Source organism: Monodon monoceros, unplaced genomic scaffold (genome assembly GCF_005190385.1).
Source record: "Monodon monoceros isolate NGI ecotype Baffin Bay Population unplaced genomic scaffold, NGI_Narwhal_1 Super_Scaffold_12, whole genome shotgun sequence".
NCBI lineage: Eukaryota > Metazoa > Chordata > Mammalia > Artiodactyla > Monodontidae > Monodon > Monodon monoceros.
The window spans coordinates 111175964-111197145 of NW_021703768.1; the positions used below are offsets into that span (position 1 = coordinate 111175964).

Here is a 21182-nt window from a genome sequence, read left to right on the forward strand (position 1 = left end):
ACACACACACACACACACACACACACACACACACACACACACACACAGAGACCAAACATCCCAGTGGGGAGAAATGAAGCCCATCGGCTGTGAATTCAAGTCCAGCTTACAAATGTGGAGGACCAGCTGATGCCTCGCCTCTGGACCACACTGCCTGAGACCCAGAGATGGGCTTCCCCTGCCCAGGCCAAAGGCCCTTGGTGGTCACTGACATTTTGGTTAGTACCCAAGAGTAGGAAGGTTTTTTTCTTTTTTCTCTAGAAAGGCTTGTCAATGGTCAAGACACAGCATCACACAAAGTTCTGCTTTAAGGAAACAACCCTTCAGCACAAGTAACAAGGCATAGAAGCCTGAGATCTTCTTTACCAGCTCTGGTCCAGCACAGGGACAAGGCCCTATTGTACCCAACTCACGATACTATAGGTTCTAAGTGCAGATGTGCCCAAAGTACACACACCCGGCCTGCTCCTCTGCTCACCTCTGGCTCCATTTCCGTCCTGGTGGCTTCCTGTTTTTGCTCTTCAGATGTCTGCACAGTGCAGAACTCACTGACAGTCCCCATGAAATAGGCCTGGGGAGATGCCATTTCACAGACCCTTAGCAAGGATGGGGCTAAATGCACTGGTTGGAATTTACAACCTACAATTTTCTGTAACATTGTTCCCAGGGTGGGGAGGTAGAGAAGGAACAAAAAGAAAAAAAAAGAAAGCTAAGAGAAGGAAATATAATTTCAAATTCATTTATGGTTTATCTGTTCCCTCCCTGTGGCTGCAGAGGAATCTCAGCTCTGCTGCAAGATGGCCATGCTGTCGGAGGTTGCATGCCACGGAGCCGCAAACAACTTGGGCGGTGTTAACCCCTCATTTGCTGGCTGCTTCCCGCCCTCACTCTGCTGCTACGCAGCCTGGCGTTTGGTTGATATCAGCCACTGGGCAGGACATCACAGGCCTACTGAGGCACAGAGGTGGGTACACTCAGAAAGAGTCTTTCTCCGCAGAAAGACTCACTCCAGTCCCCACACAAACAAAATTCTCTGGAGCCAAAATGAAACAGAACAGGTTTGAAATCTGTGTCTTTGCCACTTCTGCTCCTTTCTCCTTCATCCAATGCCTTCCCTTTGAAAGGCTGTAAAGCCCCGAAGGGAGGCGAGACAGCAGGGCGAGGAGACTTTCAGAAATGTCAGTTTCCGTGTTAGCGAGCGGAGGCAGTAGGGCCAGTCAAATGCTCCGGGGCCTCCTGTGTTGCTTGCACCAATGGGCTCTATCTACTAAGATATCATCAGCACCTCAACTCTGCGTTGCCCCACAGTTTACAGAAGCCCTTCCTCATACATCTCCCCATTCGACCTGCTTCTGCCATTTAACCAAGGGTCCTTTAACTTCCAGAAGGAAGGGCACAGAGACCTTGGAAGGAGTGGACAAGGCCGTTAATCAGTGGTCTCCACATGCAAGTGAGGGGAGGCCGATGTGTACAGCTGAGCATCAGATTCCAGGTAGCGCACAAGACGTGTCCCAGGATGAAGGAGTTAATGCCAATGTCACCGGGCAAAAGCAACATGGGGAAAATTCATTCCCATAGTCTGGCCTTCGACAAGCATCCGTCTATCTATACGTTCAGCTGAGCTTCCCCATTCCATTCTGCACGGCGAACAATCGTTGTTTAAAAATGTCACAATAAGAATCAGCTTTTGTGGCAAAGATATGAAAACTGTATTGCAAGATCAAAAGGGTGATACTGCCTTCCAGCAGATTACACATTCTGCCCAGAGAAAGGCTAATCTCATGTCCTCAGAGAGGAAATAGGTAAACATTTTCAACATTATCTCCATCTGTGTTTCATTTCTTTGGGCCTGCTCAAGAAAAAGTTACTTATGTATAAATAAAGAATGATTTCTGTCCTTAAGAAAATAGTAATGGAAGCCTTGAAGTATCTGTTTTGGGTTTTACAATCTCAGCCAGTGTATCTGAGAGGAAACATGGATGCCGTCACGCAACCTTCTTGGGGAAGAGATAGCCATACTCCTCCCATTTCCACTCCATCTGCACCCCAGCTTGAAGTTTAGCCTTGGAATTGGCCAAGGTAGTGTCCCACCCCACACTGTTCTCAAGGGGAGAACAGACTCTCCTGATGGTAACTCCAGAGACGTGCCCTGGGGCTGGAATCCCCGCCTCTCCACATCCGGCAAGACTTTTGTCCTGAGTCTGACCCCAGCTGTGAAATGGGGATGACCTGGCCTCAGCAGGATGATGGGCAACTGCTGGCCACTTAGGAGGCCCTCACAGACAGGAGGGGATGGCATGACTGTCCTTACTGGCAAGAGTACTGTCATTAAACACAGGATGGGGTGAGGGAAGGAAGAGCACTTTGAAACCTGCATCTTTTTAGATGATTTCAGCAAGGGTTTCCTGAATGACCTACTGCGTGCTTAGGCCTTGGCCAGCCTTCTGGGAAGGACATGAAACGTCCCGACGGAGCACTGGACCAGCAGGGGATGGAGGACAGGTACACACACCGCCACACTCTAGCAGGGGCGGGCAGGGAGAGCCAGAGGGAAAGGGAGTTGTCCCAGCTTCTCTCACCTTGAAAGTTTTCAAGTGGGCTGGTGCTGACGGACAGCTCAGATCTCAGCGTCTCTAGGGGATGGGGCATTGTCATCTCCCCTTCCCCCAACAGACCCATGGGCTGAACCTTCCAGGGGAACTTTCAGCCAGCAGGCTTCTGGAAACTGAGGGGATTTCACTGTTTTCTCCTGTTCCCTTGGGCCTGAGAGGCTAATGCAAAGGGCACATATGTTAATTCTGAAGCTGAGAACATGGAGCAAGGCAAACCCACCAAGTGTTCCCCAGTGCTTTCCGACCACCCTGGATCCAGGGAAGGGGTGGGGAGGGAGACTGCCCATCAGCAGCCACCCTGCCAAGAGCCTACACCTGGAGTTAATACCAGAGCAAGAGCCACTCAATACTTGGGACATCAAGTGAAATTAGGATTAAATCTTTGAATTTTAGATTTGAAAGAAACATTTGTCTAGAATTTCAAGTATAAATTTAAAATTGTGTTATTTTAAAAACACTGTTTTGCTCTCAGAAATCTATAAGCTTGAGTAAATTCAATCAATAGATATTATCAAACATCTGCTGAGGGAACTGCAGAGAACTAAAAACAAAACAATATAGTCCTTGTCTTCAAGCCGTGTAGCCTGAGGCAACGGGTCAGACAGAAGAGGAAAGAGACACATGAGTTCCCAGTGTCCGAGGCTGCCTCTCGACAGAGGGCATGGCGAGGCCATGAGGGACCATGCCAGCCTAGGCTCTGTGATGGGAGATACTTCGGTGTTTATTTCTTGTTTTACCCTTGATGGGCTCTGGGCCATGCACACTTGACGAGCGAACTATGTTTTTGGATGACTACCTCCCCTTTCCTTCATCAAGGATTCTCCCCCTCCCCACCATGGAGCGGGTCCTCTGTGCCACAGTACTCTGGCCAACCAGGGCAGCGACAAAGCTGCAGGGGGTGACAGCGCCCCCTGGTGTGGAGCTCTGCCAGCTCCCCGCAGGCTCCTCCACAGTCTCAGTTCCTGCGCTCCTGCTATTTCCAGCTCCTTTACTTTCACCTTGTTGTTCTCTCTCACAGGAACACACATTTCTTCTCTCTTCATCCTGTCTGTGAGCTCCACGTGTCTACTCCCAGAGAAGTCTAACAGTAGTCCTAGGCCCCAACTTCATTTAAAAAAGAAGGAACAGGACATATTTTATAGTGAAACTGGGGAAAATAGACATCCAATGGGGCCCAACACAACCTGGAAGACCATGAATGTATTTGATAGTCTCTTTGGAAACTTCCCAAAGGCCTTATTCTCCGGGTCGGGGGGGCCTGGGTTCTTGTCTCACTGGCTGTGTGACCTCCAGCCAAATACCGCACCTCTCTGAACCTCCGTTTCCTCATTTGACAAACGAGGGCTTGAACTCAACCATCACTCAAACCCTTTCCACGCTTGCACGCTATGTGGTTAGCTTCTCACCTACCTTCACGTTACCCCAATCAAGGAGAAAAGAAAAACAATTTTCTCTTCAATGTTTCTGTTTTACTTATAACACTGGGGCCCCTAATATTAACCACATATGTATGGTATTTTTGGCTACATTAAGGGTTAAATAAAGTTTTGGAGACTTGTCTAGAAATCAACCTCCATTCTGGGAAATATGTCTGTGGAAAAAATGCATTTTAGTTTCCAAAGGTCCAAACAATGGCCTCACGACAGACGCCAGATGCTGGGAACAAAACCCTCTTGTGAATTGTGGACTGCTTGCAAAATCACTTACTCAAATTCCATCTGTCGACACTGCTCCACTATTAAAATTTCCAACCTAAAGGGAAAATGCCATAACGAGTGTGGGTTTCAATCCCGTGTCTCAATATTGGGACCTGTCATCCATCCTTCCTTGTCATAACAGATTGATTGCTTTCAGAAGTGGTTTTCAAGAACAACGGGTGATTCTCACATTCCCAGCAGTTTGGTCTCTTAATTCAATTCCTAAGTAGTTTACTGGGGCATTTACAAATTTCCTGTCCCATATCCCAACTTCCCAGTGTAATCTCCCAGTTTTAGGTCACCAACGTTTGCTGCTGCAGATCTGTCCTTGAAACATCTTGGGATGAATGCACATTTGATTTTTTCCCCCAAACCAAAAAAACTTCTAAATTTTCAGAGAAATTCTACTGCAGTTGTAGGCTGCAGACCCTGCGGGTGACCGATGAGACACATCTGGGGGTTCACACATGTCACACTAGTGCCCTTGGAGATGGGCAGGCGCTCAACCCTGTTCACTGGTATGCTATTCATATCTAAGCACTTTATACTATTTAGATGATTTATTATGCTATTTGATCAGCTTGGGTAATGAATCTCATATATTTTCTTCATTTGAGAGCTCCACCCCTACCCCCAACACGTTTACAAAGAAAAGACCCAATGACCTAGGATGTTCAAATAAGAAAATAATTACACATTCTCACAACCATGCCTCGGAACCTTCCAGCTCTCAGCAAGAATGAGGAAAGCTCTAGGTCTATGCAGGTTTAGAGGAAGAGTACTGCCAAGCACATAACCCCTGGTCCAGCCACTGTACGGGAAGTAGACGATGGTCTCAGGCAATAAGAGGGGTATCTACTTTCACAAAACCATCTGGCCTCATTCTGAGTCATTCACAGGCGTCATCCAAGAAGGGGGCGGTGGGCGTGGAGAAATGCAGACATAGCTCTTCACAGCCACATCCTCACTGGGGCCAGACAGCCAGTGACACCTGCCCCTACAACGTCCCCTCCTGTCCCTGAGGCTCTGATGGCAGATGCAACCATCTCAGAGTGAAAGCTGGCCAGGTAAGGGGCTGACCGGGTGCTCATGCACAGGCCTGCTGCATACAACCCGGAGGGGCAAGGCCCGGGGCCTCGGCATTTGCTTCTCCCCGACACTCTGGAGGTTTCCTGCAAAGAACTGCCAAGCTCTGACCCCTTTGCTGCCAGGGCTCTCCTTCCCCTCTCACTCACTCCTTACTTAGCTCCTAGCCTATTAACACTCCACTCTGCGCTCAGAATTCCATTCACTTCAGGTGGACTCCACGTAGCACATGTGAGGATGGATGGATCACTCTCTAACTTCCTTTGCACTCCAAATGATTCAAGACACCCCTGAAATCCCATTTCCATGTCAATGCTTGGCTCAGAAAGGGGCATATATCCCACCCCAGCCAATGAAGTGTGAGGGGCACTCTTCTGGGCACTGAAGAAGGATTAAGAGACTGTCTTTTCTTCCAGTGGATGTTGTAATGTCGAAGTGTGACTCCTGCAGGGACCAGAGAGATGGCAGAGCCAGCCCCTGGGGGATGGAGGGTGAAGGAGCCTGGTCCTTGATGATATCACTGATGGTTGGAGCCTGGGACCTGCCCTACCCATGGAGAGGTGTGAAAATATCTTTGCTTGAACCACTTTGAGTGGGGCTGTCTGTAACCTGAGAGAGCATGGTCTCAGCGATGGGAGACACGCTCCAGGGATTTCTTGCTCTCCTGGAGCTCACAGGCAAACAGGGTCTGGCCTTGATGTCTTTCCAGAGCCTGGCTGAGGAAGCCAAGTGAGGCCCCTTCTAGATCTCAGGAATTCAACCATCTTTACTACGCATGGGGCACCTACAAGAACTCACAACAGCCAGGGGCCACTCCAGTATCCTTAGTAACAGGGTGCTAGACCTCGCAGGTCAGTCTCCACCCTGTGAACACCTGGTGACAAAGACTTGACAAAATTTCAGTCAGGCTCCTTTGAATCCTCTTCTCCACTAGACCCTGGCCTCGGCTTGCTGAGCCTAGTTTTAGGAGAGAATCCTACTAGGCCAGTTTACCCAGAATCCCTCAACTCTTGATATTCTTTCAAGCTCCTGTCCCTCCACACCCTTGATACCTAACCAAGGTCCTCTTAGTAATGTTCCATCCCCTCCCTTACTCTTCCTGCAGGTTATAAATCCCTACCTGTCCCTGTTGACTTGGAGTTGAGGTGAATCTCTCTCTCCTCTACTGCAATAGTCTTTTTAAAAAAGTTTTTTTTTTAATTTTTATACATTTTCTTTTTTTTTCTGCTCTTTGCTCTCCTTTTATTTTTTTAAATTGAAGTAGAGTTGATGTACAGTATTATATAAAAGTTACAGGTATACAATATAGTGATTCACAATATTTTAAAGTTATACTCCATTTATAGTCATTATAAAATATTAGCTTTTTTCTCTGTGTTATACAATATATCCTTGTAGCTTATTTTATATATAATAGTTTGTACCTCTTAATCCCCTACCCCTATATTGCCCTCTCCCTGCTTCTCTCTCCCCACTGATAACCACTAGTTCGTTCACTGTATCTGTGAGTCTGTTTCTTTTTTGTTATATTCACTAGTTTGTTGTATTTTTTTTAGACTCCACATCTAAGTGATATCATACAGTATTTGTCTTTCTCTGTCTGACTTATTTCACTTAGCCTAATACCCTCCACGTCCATCCATGTTGTTGCAAGTGGCAAAATTTCATTCTTTTTTTATGGCTGAGTAGTATTCCTGTGTGTGTGTATGTGTGAATGTGAGTGTGAGTGTGTGTGTGTGTGTGATCAACAGTATAAAACCTTCCTTGCTGTTTTTAGCAAGTGCTAGAATAATTTCTCCTGAACACTACCCATCATCCCCCCTCAGCATTCCATGCTTTGCTTTCCGATGGTTCAGGCCCAGGCAACAACGCACAGGAAAAGACGTGTTACCCAAAGCACCATCTCCTCTCTTATTTCGTCCTGGCCTCTCAACCTCCTGGTACAAAATCTTTACATAAATAGGGGACAGAGCTTTCCATACCACAGTGAGAATTAAGGTTTAAAGCACAGATAACCTGTGTCAAGGAGTTTGACTTAACACACACTGAGGTTGTAACTGGTGACACCTTTTCCTGAGAGCAGATGACAAGAGAATGAATACAAACGGCTGTCCACGAGAATAAATTACTAATTAAGGTGCTGTGCACCTGAAGGCAGGTAAGAGGACAGAAAGGACCAAAAAAGTAGGTGGAGGTCGACGAGGCAAGGACAGAATCCTTTACCTGCGTTACCAACTTGCTGCAGGGCAGCCTCAATCCTTCCTGCACCAAACACTTCCACCACGTCTGTTCTGAGTCGCTGTTCTAAATTCAGTTCCACTTACCTCCCCATGGGACAGACGCTGAATGAGGAGTGTGTGCTCACTGACATGTCATAACTGCCTCACGTCTCTAGGGTCTCCGCAGACGTCCTCCCCAGAAACTCTGCTCCTGTCAGCGGATGCTCGCGTCAGGGATGTTAAAGAGCCTCCGCTCCCCCATCCACACAGCACAGGCACTGCCCAGAGCCTGCTGCGTGGCCACGTCTGGGCACGAGCCTACCAGGCCGGCTGCGGCAGCCCAGGAACAGCCCAAGTTTCCGGCTTCAGGGATGCTGCATTTCCCCAGTGACAAACCATTCTTCTATAGGTGGACTCCACATGCAGGTTTTTCTGGTTAAATGGTGAGAAAGATAGTCCCACCCCTACCATCAAATACCCTAAAAAAGAAATCATAACCGGACTTTAAATGTTCACGTGGTCCAAAGGAAAAATCTCTTTTTCACAAAAGGAAATCATTGACTAGTTCTACAGTGAAGCATTGCCAGCCTGCTGGGCAAGTTCCTTGGACTGCCGGGGCAGAAGCACCAGGGACCCTCCCTGCCCCTCTCTGCCCAGCAGGCCCCTCCCCACAGCAGGACTGCGTCTCAGCCCCTAAAGACGGAGAGCAGCTGCAGTACAGGAAGTCGGGGGCTGCGACTTCAGGGCGGGGAGCCAGGGGAAAGGTCACTGCAGGGTTTGATGGGGGAAATTCTCAAAGGTGACTTGATAGAAGAGGCCATTTTCTTATGCTTTATGCTTTTCCTATGAAACATCACTGAGTGAACTAACGAGTTAAATCAGACCTTTCCAAGGATCGGCTGGGATGAAGTGAGAGAGTGGCATGGACATATATACACTACCAAACGTAAAATAGAGAGCTAGTGGGAAGCAGCCACATAGCACAGGGAGATCAGCTCAGTGCTTTGTGGGGTGGGATAGGGAGGGTGGGAGGGAGACACAAGAGGGAGGAGATATGGGGATATATGTATGCGTAGAGCTGATTCACTTTGTTATACAGCAGAAACTAACACACCATCGTAAAGCAATTATACTCCAATAAAGACGTTAAAAAAAAAAAAATCAGACCTTTCCAGGGCCCGCGTTCATCTGGATAGTCTAGTCTGTGCAGTAAAGTGCACCTGTAGGCATTTCCCCCGCCCTGGGTGAAAGGATCATTTGTCCACAGGGCAGTCGGGTCTCTCACTGCCAGTCTCTGACAGGTGCCGCCGTGCTGTCCTCCTTGGCCTCTGCCCCTCCCGTTCCCTCCTATGCCCATCATTGCCCCCAGCCGGAGCACCCACTCCATTACCCATCCACCCGCCAAAGTTGGGCTCCAGTTCTGGCTGCCTCTCAGAGCCCTGCCTATGTGGCTCAGCCCACATCCGTCTCCTCTGAGCGCCTCGAGGTCACAGGACTGCTCCACATGAATGTGGAAGACACCCCGTGTTGTCTGGTATTACTCCCCATTACCTCCTGTGTGATGTGTTCTCTCCGATATGGAGTGACCTTCCTGAGGGCAGCCCCATGGCAAGTGTCCCGCGAGACCCCCAGACGGTGCTGAGTGCAGGGTGGGGGCTTGAGCATGGGGAGCAGTGGGGAATTTGGGGGAGGGGCAAACTAGCAGGGGCAGAGATCCCAAGTTCCCAGGCACATGTAACCCAGAGCCAGTCTGTCCCTACTCTGGGAAGGGGTAAGCGAGGTCACACCCTCTGGGAGCCCAGGCGGTGGCCCAGCAGTGGAGGGGAAGGTGCCATTGCTGCTCCAGGGAGCATGTCATCTCCAGCTGGGCCTCAGCGTGGGGCCTGAGACACAGGCTCGGCTGTGTGACAGCCCAGTGTGAACTGAATGAACGACAATGCCTCTGCGAAGGCGGGGAGAAAAAAACTTTAGTGATGCGTCTGATGAAGTGGCACACAGACAAGCATGACTAAAATACATTCTACCCGGGATATGGTATTTCCAAGTAATTACATCGATGGTCAAAGATGCAAGGTAGCTTTGAAGATGTAGGATCAGGATGTGTTTCTGAAAGGGCAGGAGAAGTAGATCAGAGAGGAGGCGAAGGCTGATGAATCCATGGATGGGTTTCCAAGAGGCCAAATCTGGAGCCTGAGAGAGGGAAGAGGGTGTATGTGACTCAAGTTCCTGCCGTTTAAAATTCTTCTCCAACTACCACCGGAATCTCTCAGGCACGAGTCTAAACCTTCCCTTGCATATGAATCTCCAGGGGTGCTAGTTTAAAATACCCAGCTCAGACTCCCCCCGCCCCAGACACTGATTCAGCAGGACAGGGGTGGGGCCCCAGAAACTGATTTTTAAGAAACCCTCCCAGTGAATGTAGTGCAGATGGCCTGTGCCCTGGATTTAAGAGCCCTGTGAATCCTGAGAACAGGACAGACCTTCTAGCTGCATCCTCCTCTATTTTTCCAACACATCATCAAGGAGAACTTTAGGTGGATGGGTGTTTCTGTGTTTCAGGATCTTACTGTAGGGACACAGGAGGGAGTGGCTAGCTTGTCCGCAAGACCAGACCTCCATCCCTACACCAAGCAGGCTCCAGTGCTTAAGGGAGAGATTCAGTGGGGGGGTTATTCAGTTTTTAGCCGTGGAGCAGGGAGATAAGGCTAATTTGTGAACCTCACTTGGTTCAGAGTGGAAGGAAATAGGATACAGCCTCTGTCATCAAACTGCTGACCCACTCTTTGAACAAATATCTCACCACGTTCTGCTCCCCACACAGGAAAGGGTGTTGCCCAGCGGAGAAGAGAGTCCCCAGTTGAATCAACCCATCTCTCTCTCTTCCCCTGGGGTAGTTTCTGATTTTGAGTCAGGTTGAGGTGGAGGAACTTCTTGGGATGAGAGCATTTACCAATCCTCAGGGCTACTCATTAATTCACTGTCCATCCATCCACCCATCTATCCATCCAACGTGTGTTGAATTCTCTCTGAGTAATAGATCTCTTGCCACATGCCAGGAGCAGAAAGCGAAGAAGGTAAGGCCCCTGCTCTCTCAGCTGCACACAAACTGGTGAGAACAAGAGAGAGATAAATGGAGGCAACACAGCATAAACATGAGTAAAGTCCCAGCACAGCACAAAGGCCCAGCACAGCACAAAGGAGAAAGTACCTAACTCCTCCTGCCACATTAGAAAAGCTTCACAAGGCAAGGATGCCAGGCCTGAAGGCTGAGGAATGGGGAACGGTTTATGGCCAGAGTACGTGCACGCGTGTGCAAGCATCACACCCCTCTTGGGACAAAGGAAGGGCAGAATGAAGCACAGAGCAAAAGCAGGATGGATCAAGATGATTTTCAAGGTCTGCAGGCGGGCTGGGCCTGCAGGTGGAGGCTGGACCTCCAGCTCGCCGGTGCTAAGGGTTCTCTGGTGGCCTACAGGAAGCCACAAAGCTGTTCAGAAGTGGGGGATTTGGATCCGATTAATGTTACTTGTGTTTCAGGCAGCCCCCATGGTGGCCGTGAGTAGGGCAGCTGGGAGGAAGACGGGGAACTCAGTTGGTGGCTACTGTAGCCATCCTGACTGCAAAGGGTGGGCCTGGGCCCAGGCAGTGATGGGAGGGGATGGGCAAGAGGACACAGCACCCGCGGACCTTGCGGGGGCAGGGGCAGGACTCCGGGATGGCTCCCAGGCCTCCGCAGGACCCTGAGTACACTCAGAGACAGCCAGCAGTGGAGACTCCCCCGGCCCCACCCTGATGGGGCCCGTTGCTCACCCACAAAGGTCCCAACCTCCTCAGTGCCCCGCCCTTAGGCCTCTCAGGTGCCTGTTTGCTCAGACACCACTGGTTGTGAACTAAATGCTCCTGAAATGTTTCTTATACACTGCAGACGTTTTTCTGCCCTGAAACACTCGGGTGGTTTAATTTGTTTTCTGAAATAAGAAAAGCAATTAGACTAACTGCCTTCAGAATGGGGCACTCATAGGGAACAGCCTCCATGCTGCAGAGGCTATGCCTGGCAGACTGCTTCCGGGCCCATCACTTATGGAGCAATCTGCCTGTCCTGTCACAGGCAGGTGTCTCAGCAAGAGACAGGTGTGCCAGGTGCTGGGCACCTCACTTCGCAGCCCCTTGGTGACTCCTCCTGCTGGAAGTTGAAAATAAGACCCAGCCGCATAAGCCAGGGGTGGTACTCACCCACCTAGCTCACTACCTCTGGCACCACCAGGGCACCAGGGCCCTCCTCAGCGCCACGTGGGTGTTACTGCTCCAGTGTGTCACCCATGGATTGCAGACGACGTCATTCTGCTGAGCTAGCCCAGACCCTGGGACCACGGTCAGGGCAGCTGGAAATGATGTCTGGACTCAGTTCACGGCCATCTGCGTTTTGGTTTATTCCTGAGGCAGCTAACGAGCAGTACAAGGGATGGCTATGAATTAGGATGTAAGGGGGTGAATGGGGCTCCGTCACTCCCCCTGTTTTCTCATGGAGGCGCACTGGAAGCTCCTTGGAGAATCTTACTAAAGCTGCCTGCTAAGGCACGGGGCACAGAGCTGTGAAACTGGTTCCTCTTAGAGTTCTAGCTACACTGGCTTGCTAAGAGCAATGCCTACACTCAGGCACCAGGTTAGCTATTGAGTAAGCCCCACTCCCAGGCCTAACACCCAGGTTCCAGATTCTTCGTGCACCAGCACCGGGCAAACTCCCCTCTGATCTTACAGCTCAGTGGGGGAGACACACCTACCCAACCAATGACCAAGTGCACGGCAGGGTGACCTGTGAGCTATAACAAGATGCAGGAAAGGGTTGAGGGAGTCCCTACAAGAGCAGGGATTCAGGAGTCCTTCTCAGAGGAGGTAGCATTTAATCCAGGCTCTATTATGCTCTATGGGCAGAATTGAAAGAGGTCTGAAAGAGAGGGCATCTCAAGCTGAACGAAGGCACAGGTATGTGTCTGAGGGTGGCTGGTAGTGTCACCAGGCCAAGGGGGCAAGAGGCAGAGGAGAGCAGAGGGGGGTAAGGTTGGGAAGTCAGCTCAGGACCAGATTGTGGAAAGGTGGGACAACCAGCCGGGGGACTGAATTCTCCTTTGTGTACTGGGAGGGGTAATGTCTACAGTTCTGAAAACCATGAGCTGCATTGGCCAGGGGTGCAACGGAGTCAGGGGATCTGCCAGAAAGATCAGCGCAAGGAGAAGACAACAGCCCAGGGGCCCATAACCCAAATGCTGCGTTGAGACCCATCCATGCTGAGCATGTCCTCCCTTCCTCCCTCACCCGCCCATCAAAATTTTGCTGAGCACAACTGCCCCGGGCACCATGCAGGCTGAGTACACACTGGAGGAGAGAACCAGCATGATTCCTGTCCTCTGGGTACTTGGGATCCAGCGCACCACCTATCAATAAACTGGTAAATAAAACATGATGATATAAACCATTTGTTTGTAAACATGAATTGGGATAAGGGCTGTGAAGAGAATGAATAGGTACAGGGACAAGAAAATAATGATTGGGAGAAACCTACTTAGAGGGAGTAGACCCTGAGCAGTGCCTAAGGATGAGAAAGGGGGTGCTGTGTGGAGGGCTGGGGGCTGGGTGAGCACTGCTCCTTGGAGGAGGCCAGAGTGGCTGAAGCCAGAGGCAGACGAGAGGGGGAATGCACTGAGGTTCGGGAGGTGGGAAGGAGTTAGTTCTCGCAGGCAGGCCCGGTGGGGAACTGGATGCTACTGAAAGGGCGACAGGAGCCACGAGACGGAATTACTTTTTAGGTCGATCGCTCCGCCACAGGAAGAATGGGCGGTGGGGTAAGAATGGAAGAGTGTGGAGGGGATAAGAGTCTTGGCTTGTCTAGGTGGTGGCACTGGGGGTGGAGATATGGACAGATATGAGATACAAACACAGAAGGCAGAGCCAATGAACTTGATGCTGGAGATGGGAAAGGGAGGAATGACAGAAGGATGACTCAGTTTTCCATTTAACAAGTGGGTGGATTTTAGTGCTGTTCCCCGAGGTTGGTAAGACCAGAGGAGAAGCAGAGACTTCTCAGGGATGGCAGAGGGGATATAACAGCTCTGCTTTGGGCATGTTACACTTGAGATGCCAAGTGCTAATACCAGAAGGCCAGATCTTCCATAGGTTAGAACAAAAGAGGAGGGTTCAAAATGACAGGGTAGGCACACGCATCCTCCTGAGACTCAATTAAAACGACCTTAAAAGAATAAATCACAGAAATGAAGAGAACGAGAGAGGTACACTCAGTGAGCGAGGTATTTAAAGACATGTCTTGAAGAACATTCACTGGCGAGCAGGGCAGAGGGCACCTCAGCCCACAGCCTAGAACATGCACCGAAGGGGCAACAGCTGCACGACCCCTCCCACAGAGGCAGGGCTGAGATGCTCAGTGTATGGGAAACTCCCTCACCCAGAAAACACCCAGGGGGTTCTTTTCTAAACAAATGGGATTAACTGCCTGAGGAGAGCCACAGCAGTTAAGGTGGGTGTTGGCGCCCTCCTCACTCTGGCACCTGGGCCGCCCAGTATGATGTCTGGCTCACACCAGGCTCATTCTCAAGTGGAACCTCCAGCTGACAAGCCCTGACCATCAGCATTTGTACCCTCTTCATTATTACACCAACAAGAATCGCCAGACCCACAACCCAAGACAGAGCAACCTGAAACCAGATCAACAAAAAAAGGGAAATTAAAGAAAACCACACACAAAGATAATCTACATGACAGAAGAAAACGAAAAGTAAAAGCAGAATTCAAACAGAAAACCAAAAATTACTAACTAGTATCCTCAAATACTTTCAAGGTGTCACTTGTAGACATCAGAGAATGAGAAAGTGTGCTTGGAAATTAAAAGCACAATTCTTGAAATAAGAAGTTTAATTCTCAGTTTGGATGATAAAACCAAGGGAATTTTCCAGAATATAGAATAAGATATATGGAAACAGAAACTTTGAGAGAAAAGGTGTGACAGCAACTATTGATCCAGGAGGTTACATATTCAATTAAGATTTCCAGAAAGACAAGAGAGAAAACCAAGAAGAGGGGATTATTGAAAAAAAATTATAATTCCTTTCATTTGAGGAAGGATATACATCTTCAGATTGAAGAGCCCACAAAAGGGGCCACAGAGCCAGACACATCATTGCAAAATTTCATAACACCAAGAATATTAATTATTATTTTAACATCATGGATTTTTTGGGTAATAATTTTTATTTTGTAAAATATTGTATTAAATATTTATCTCGGTTATTGAGTTTTTGTGCTGAAAGTGAGGGCCTTAGTCACCTCACCCTAATCCCAGCCCCATTACATACCAGGCAGAGATACTGGAGATAAACTAGTGAAACAAAGTGGCTACTCTCATGGACCTTAGAGGAGACAACGAGATTATCCTACTAGCTTCCAGATAGATTAAAATGGGTCACCCACAGGGAACAAAAATCAGTCTAGCATTGGACTTGTTATCAAAGACTGCTTGCTTGAAGATGATGCCTTTAAAAGTAGGAAGGTGTGGTTTTCTCTACAAGCCTATATTAACTATGCTTCCGATTCCCCTTGCATCTAGATGGTGCCATGTGATTACTTCTCACAGAGAAAGTGTGAATGATATATCACCTCTAGGCTGGGTCAGTTAAGAGCTGGCGGGCCTTTTCCATACTCCCATATCCTTGTCTACAGTGGCCTTGGAGACTACAATATAGAAGGAGCCTATCTACGTCCCTGAATTATTGTATGGATCAGAGAACGCCCCAGTATTATGGAACAATGAGCAGGCTGTGATGGGACTGGATAATAAACTCCGTTATACCACTGGTATTTGAGTTATCCTACCTTGACTACTAGAAGGAAAATCTTCAACTTGTAACTCTACATCCAATCTGTCAAGTACAAAAACAGAATAAAAGCATTTTCAGGCATTTGAGGAGTAGAAAGTTGAACTCCTGTACACGCTTTCTTAGGAAGTTACACAAGGGTGTATGCCAGCAAAAGGAAAATGTAAGCTAACAAAGGAAGAGTCAGGACATCCTAGGAAGAGTGGTGCAACTGGAAAAAAAAAAAAAATTCTAGATTGGAGCAAGAAAATGAGGCTCCAGAAGAGAGGACTTGAGGCAAAAGAGACAACTGATGATAAGTGAGAGCGTATGAATGCATGTGAGGATATGTGAAAGGCAACTGAGGGAGGGTGAAAAGGGAGACGCTATCTGAACCTGATGTCAGAAAAAAAGTCTTCACTGAGTGACACAAGGGGCCAGTATGCTGGCACACAGAGAATGAAATGAAAAACTAGGACATGATTTGACTCTCCAGGGAACAATATTTCATAGTCATAATAATAGAAATGTAATTTATTTGTCCTCAACTTTTAGAATCAGCTTATAGAAAAATGATGGGAGGCCATTCAAATGCTGGCATGATAGGGACAGATCTTGGCCATTGAATTCAACCGCAGCCTCTGAAGATGAATAAATCAGAACTGGAATAATGATGTGAGTTTCCCAAGGTCCCTCAGAGTGTAGCAGGGACTGGAGGAAAGTGGCCTTGGCTGTTGGCCTCATTATGACCTGTCTCGTGCCCTGCTCACATGCCTGGATTCACTACCAACAAGCTAGGCAGAGGAAGCTTGTGCCTCTGACTCTGCCTTCTCAGCAAAGCCCGTGCTGACTTTTGCAGAGTTTATCATCCAGTTCCAGTTCTGAGAAGTCTTCCCGGCCCTGTTCCTTTAGACACTTTTCCTCCCAATAGGGACAGCTATTGATTCCCTCTCTAGAGAAGATAACCTTGCCTGTCCAACATGTGCTAATCTAGTGCTCTGTTCCTTTAGTTTTGGCATGCTATTGGAAAGGCTCCAATTTGAAAGGAAAAAAAAGATCAATGGTGTGCTTTGTAGAGGTGACACATCAAAGCATATCAGCCACTCGGCAGTTGGCCAGGAAGCAGCACCACAGCCCCCTGGTCTGCAGAGTACCAGGGATGGAGTGCACTGCGTGGCCTGCCAGCCAAGACTGGACAACATGGCTCCTAGTCATGTGCAGTGTGTCCCTCCCGGGGCCTCTATGAGTCTGCGATCAGGAGTGACCAGCCTGCCACCTTCGGCAGCCTGACCAAGGGGTTATGGCGTCAAGCAGTCAGCTAGGCCCATCCTCTGCCTCCGGACCAGTGCCGCTACCTTGATATGCTTCCTTAGAATGTCTTCTGCATTTAGGAATTTAGGGAGGACAAATAACCGAGACAGAATTTCCAGAGAAATCTAACTCCAGGGGTGGCATAATCTATCTCACAGCAAGAAAACAGATTTCAGGTCTCACCTCAATGCTTCCTGCTGGACTTTCTTCCCATTCTATAGGTTCAGTGGGGCTGCATTGGAGCTGGTCCCCATCTTCAGTGCTACCTATGTCACCTCTGGAAACTGAGATATCTAGAGTGGTGGCTTGTGCACAGCTGGTACCTAATAACCAGGGAATGAGACACACACACACACACAGTCTCTCTATGCCCCAGCTTTTGGCCCCTGCATCCTGCTCCCTGGCCAAGCCCAGCAATTCCAGTCATACTGCCTGAGGAGGCAGGACAAAGAAGAGAAGAAGCCAAGGACCTGCTGAGAAGCAGCAAGTGCTCAGGACCCAGCTAGAGGACATGACACCTCTGTACCAGGCGGGGGGTGGGGGGGTGGCGGGCGGCTCAGACTCTCCCAGGGTCAGGCCCTTTCCACTCCAGCCCACGTGGGGAGTGCACAGGCCGAAGGGAATGCCAGGACTTGCTTATCTGTGTTAGTCGCCCTATCCCGCAGCTGTCACCAAGGGCATTCGGTGCTCAGGGATGGGCAAACCTCCATGCATGACTTACTTACGGTAATGCATGATTTACCGGCAGGCGTTGCAATATTGAGCAGCTATTTGCGAAGAAGGGCTTTCATTATCTGCTCCCCTACCCTGGCATTAATAAGGAAAGCATGCCTAATTGCCAAGAGTGGTCATGTAAGGAGAGAAAACTCTGAGCTCCAGGGTCAGTGGAAAGGGCTGCTGCACAGATTACTCTGAAATTATCTTTCCTCTGTCTTAGCAGCTTCCTTTAAGGCAATAAACAAACAGCAATTTCTTTGTAGTTTTGACTGATACTTGGCCGTTGAACTAGTTCTGTGATTTTAACTGATGGTCCTCTCTCACTCCCACTACCCCATGGGAGGAAATCAGCCTCCCAGGGTCCTTGGGCAGCCTAAGTCATCCCACGGTCCCGAATCCTTCTAATACTTGGTTCCCACAGCCTGGCCTCAATGGGAGGAGACTGAAAGAGAATGAATGCTTATCTCAAGCCTCATGTCCAGACCAGGCTGGGCCCAGGACGCGGCCTTGACAGACATTTAAGTGGGGGAGCATCCTTAGCTATGAACTGAAACTCAGCTCCAGGCTTAACTTTCCAAGAAGTTTGCTCTGTCCAGAAACCTGCATCAATTTTCCCAGTTAACTACCAACAGGTGGGCGAGAAGGGCACACAGCAAAATGTCATTTATAATTTAAAATTCATTACTGAAAAGGGTTCTGCAGTAATAGTCCGACCTCAGTCATTTCAAAGATGCCTTCACGAAGGAGGTGCAGTGGGTTTCTAGGGCTACTTTCCTCGCCCCCCTTACTGGGCCAAACCTCTCCCCCACCCAACCCTCCCGTCAGAAAGCTGTTTTATCTCTGGAGAAGTTTTATGCCAGGGATATATGACCAGAATACATGAAGGTCTTTTAAATTTATTTTCAATAGCCCTGCTACTCTCTTCTCTATGAAATGTTTAGTGTTTAACTCGTTATTTCTGCGGCAAGCAAAGTCTCAGGTGCAGGTGGCTTTGTAGAGATGGCAGGATGTCACAGCAAGGTAATTGTTTCTCTTTATTTCCTCTAGATAAAGCGTAAGTAACAGGCAAGCGTGAATCATTGGGCAGTGCTTCCATCCTGGGCTCCAGCGATAACATAAACCAGGAGACTGAATTTGGAGTGGTCTGCATACTCAGCTCCCCAGCCCCCAACTCCAAAAATCTGCCTGAGAAGCAGCCTGCATTCACGAGCCACTTCTGCTCCCCGCCTGTTCTGCGTGTGCGATAGGACCTGCTTTCTAGAAACTCTGAGTGGCAGAACTGCCTTTTAATATCCACCCTCAAGAGTTGTCTGGGCAGGCGGGACCGGCCTCCTGGGACCCTGTGAGAAGGCGGCAGGAGGGTGCGGCGGGGAGGACCAGTAAGAGTAGCAGAGGCACAGAAGGGCGCTGGAGGGCAGAGGAAGGGAGGTTCACAGAGCAAAAGCGGAGATCACGGCACCAGACCAGAGTCCTGATGAGTATCTGAACCAAATGGAATCAATCTGCAAACCTTCTGAAGCCTCATCACTTAGCTTCACGTACATTATGTTAAGTCCGATTACAAAAAGGTGAAGGAAGCGGAGACCGATACAGCTCGTGTTTCTGCGCACAGCCCCACATCCTTACCTCCTGTATACCTTATTACAATTCGCTGTTAATGCAGAGCAGGCTTCAGCTTTAAATGAATATTGGTCTAAGCACTTGGTTCAGTAGTACCCAGTGACTACCTTATACCAATGCTTTTATACCTCAGAAAAACTGGAGACGGAGAACAAAGTTTGTTTTATTCCCCCTCCAAGCATTTTAAGCAGACAAGGCATAAATATTCATGAGTGATAGGAAAGCTAGCTAGAGAGCGGTTGTGGTGGAGAAAATGGTTCTGTGAAGTTTTTATAGCCCAGCCACTTACCTCCGTGGTAAACTTTTACTCAGAAAGAAGTGCATCAGATATTAAATTTACTATCACCACCAATGAATGTTCATTCTCTGAGGAAAGAGAAGTGTCTGTCCCATGAATGTTTCCACCATGTTCTCCTGAGCCCTCACTTTCCCACCCTACCACTCTTCCTTTGTTCAGGAGGCAAAGGTAGGGAGAGCTGTCTATGGAGAGCAGACCTTGCTGACCCCATATCAGTGGGATACACATTGATTGATCTTCAGAATTACATACATACATTATAACTATAATTGGAGGACTAATTTCTAAGTTCTTTCTAATGTCATTGTGTAAACCCCAGGGGATGGCTGGGTGAGGGACCAAGCTAAGCCTGGCTCAGGGATACTCAGTCCTTGGGGCTGGGATCGTAGGATCCTTCAAGTGGACCAGCAACTGACCCATCTGAAAGTTATACCCATAACCTGGCCTCTTTGGTAAACACCTGGGGCTGTGCCTGGCACATAGTATGTGCTTAGTGAATCATTTTATTATTGAAGACTTGTGTGTTCTGCCATCATCATTCTGCTCAAGGAGCCAACAGACTAATATCATTGATATGAAAATGTTTACCATCTATGTTTAAAGTTTGGTTTAAAACAACTGCTCAAGTGACTCATTAATTGTCAGTGAGAAAAAAAAATCTAGGAAGGAAGGAATGGAGGGAGGGAGGGAAGTAGAGAGGGAGGGAAAGGGTTAAGTATTGATACATTCCTCAAATCTGCTAATAGCTTAGTTGGTGTATAAGAATGTTGCTCTGATTTCTCAAAGGAGAAAGTCAAATTTCTCATAAGTGATCAATAGTTCTGCCATTTTTGCTCTGCTATTCTAACAAATTCCACTCTTTCCACTCCTTCCGGTAGATTACCATCGTGTTGGGCATTAACTTTATGCTGCTGACTTCACTCAATAATTTTCACACTTCTCACTGGATCCTCCCAGCAGATCTGTGGAGATAGGGCTTATGATGTTCCACCTTCCACATGAGGAAACTGAGGCTGGAGAGCATGTGTGGCTTGACCAAGGCCACAGAACTTGTTAGTACCAGTACTGTTTCCTGTTATTCCCAGATCTCCGCTTTTAACCAATTCCCAGTATTTCTCTTTTTAGGAAGATACAGAGTGACAGATGTGACCCTTTAATGTTTTGTCTGCTTCTCTTCTGAGAGAACAACCTGCTGAAATTTTAATTGGCTTGGGCGACAACTTTTCTAAAAGCATCTTTTTCAAACTTTATCTTCAAAACTCTGCAAAATCCTTCTTTTTTCCCCTGAGAAGTGCCAGTTTTCTAGAGAATTCAGACAGAAATTTGCCCAGGTAATTGATAACTCTTTTCGTGGGTACTGAAGCACACCTCTCGCTGGGGACATTTCATATTACTTTATGCTTCAATTACTAAAAAGTTCTCATTGTGTGGCTTGTGTGACTTCAACAGCAATGACATCTGAGGCAGATGCCAATCCATTAACGCCAGTGGAACAATTTTCTCTTTCTGAATCTCACGCTGGTACATATCGTTGTATGAGCCAGGTTCATTAGGAAGGAAATTATATTCTTCCATTGAAGGTCCCCAGTGAACCAAAAATCACTTTTGATGTTCCTCCAAGATTTTACTAATGAAAAATATGTGGGAATGAACCACATAACCAATTCCGTGATTTTCTTCTCAATAAAATGTATGCTGTACAAAGCCAGCATTGTGGCCCCAATTGGATTTAGACTCACGTAGCTACCTTCATCCTCACG

General features: G+C 48.2%; 1 protein-coding gene across 3 annotated transcripts in view; it reads right to left on the minus strand.

The window, feature by feature from the left end:
* The window catches only part of FSTL4 (follistatin like 4), a 440571-nt gene that overhangs the window by 289824 nt on the left and 129565 nt on the right, over positions 1–21182 (minus strand). Inside the window, exon 1 of one of the 3 annotated variants that reach the window (XM_029215753.1) lies at positions 7720–8581. The exons of the other annotated variants lie outside the window; for them this stretch is intronic. The gene's annotated coding sequence lies outside the window, so the exon portion shown is untranslated. Of the gene's footprint in view, positions 1–7719; positions 8582–21182 lie in introns of those variants that run through there. 3 annotated transcript variants of the gene reach the window in all.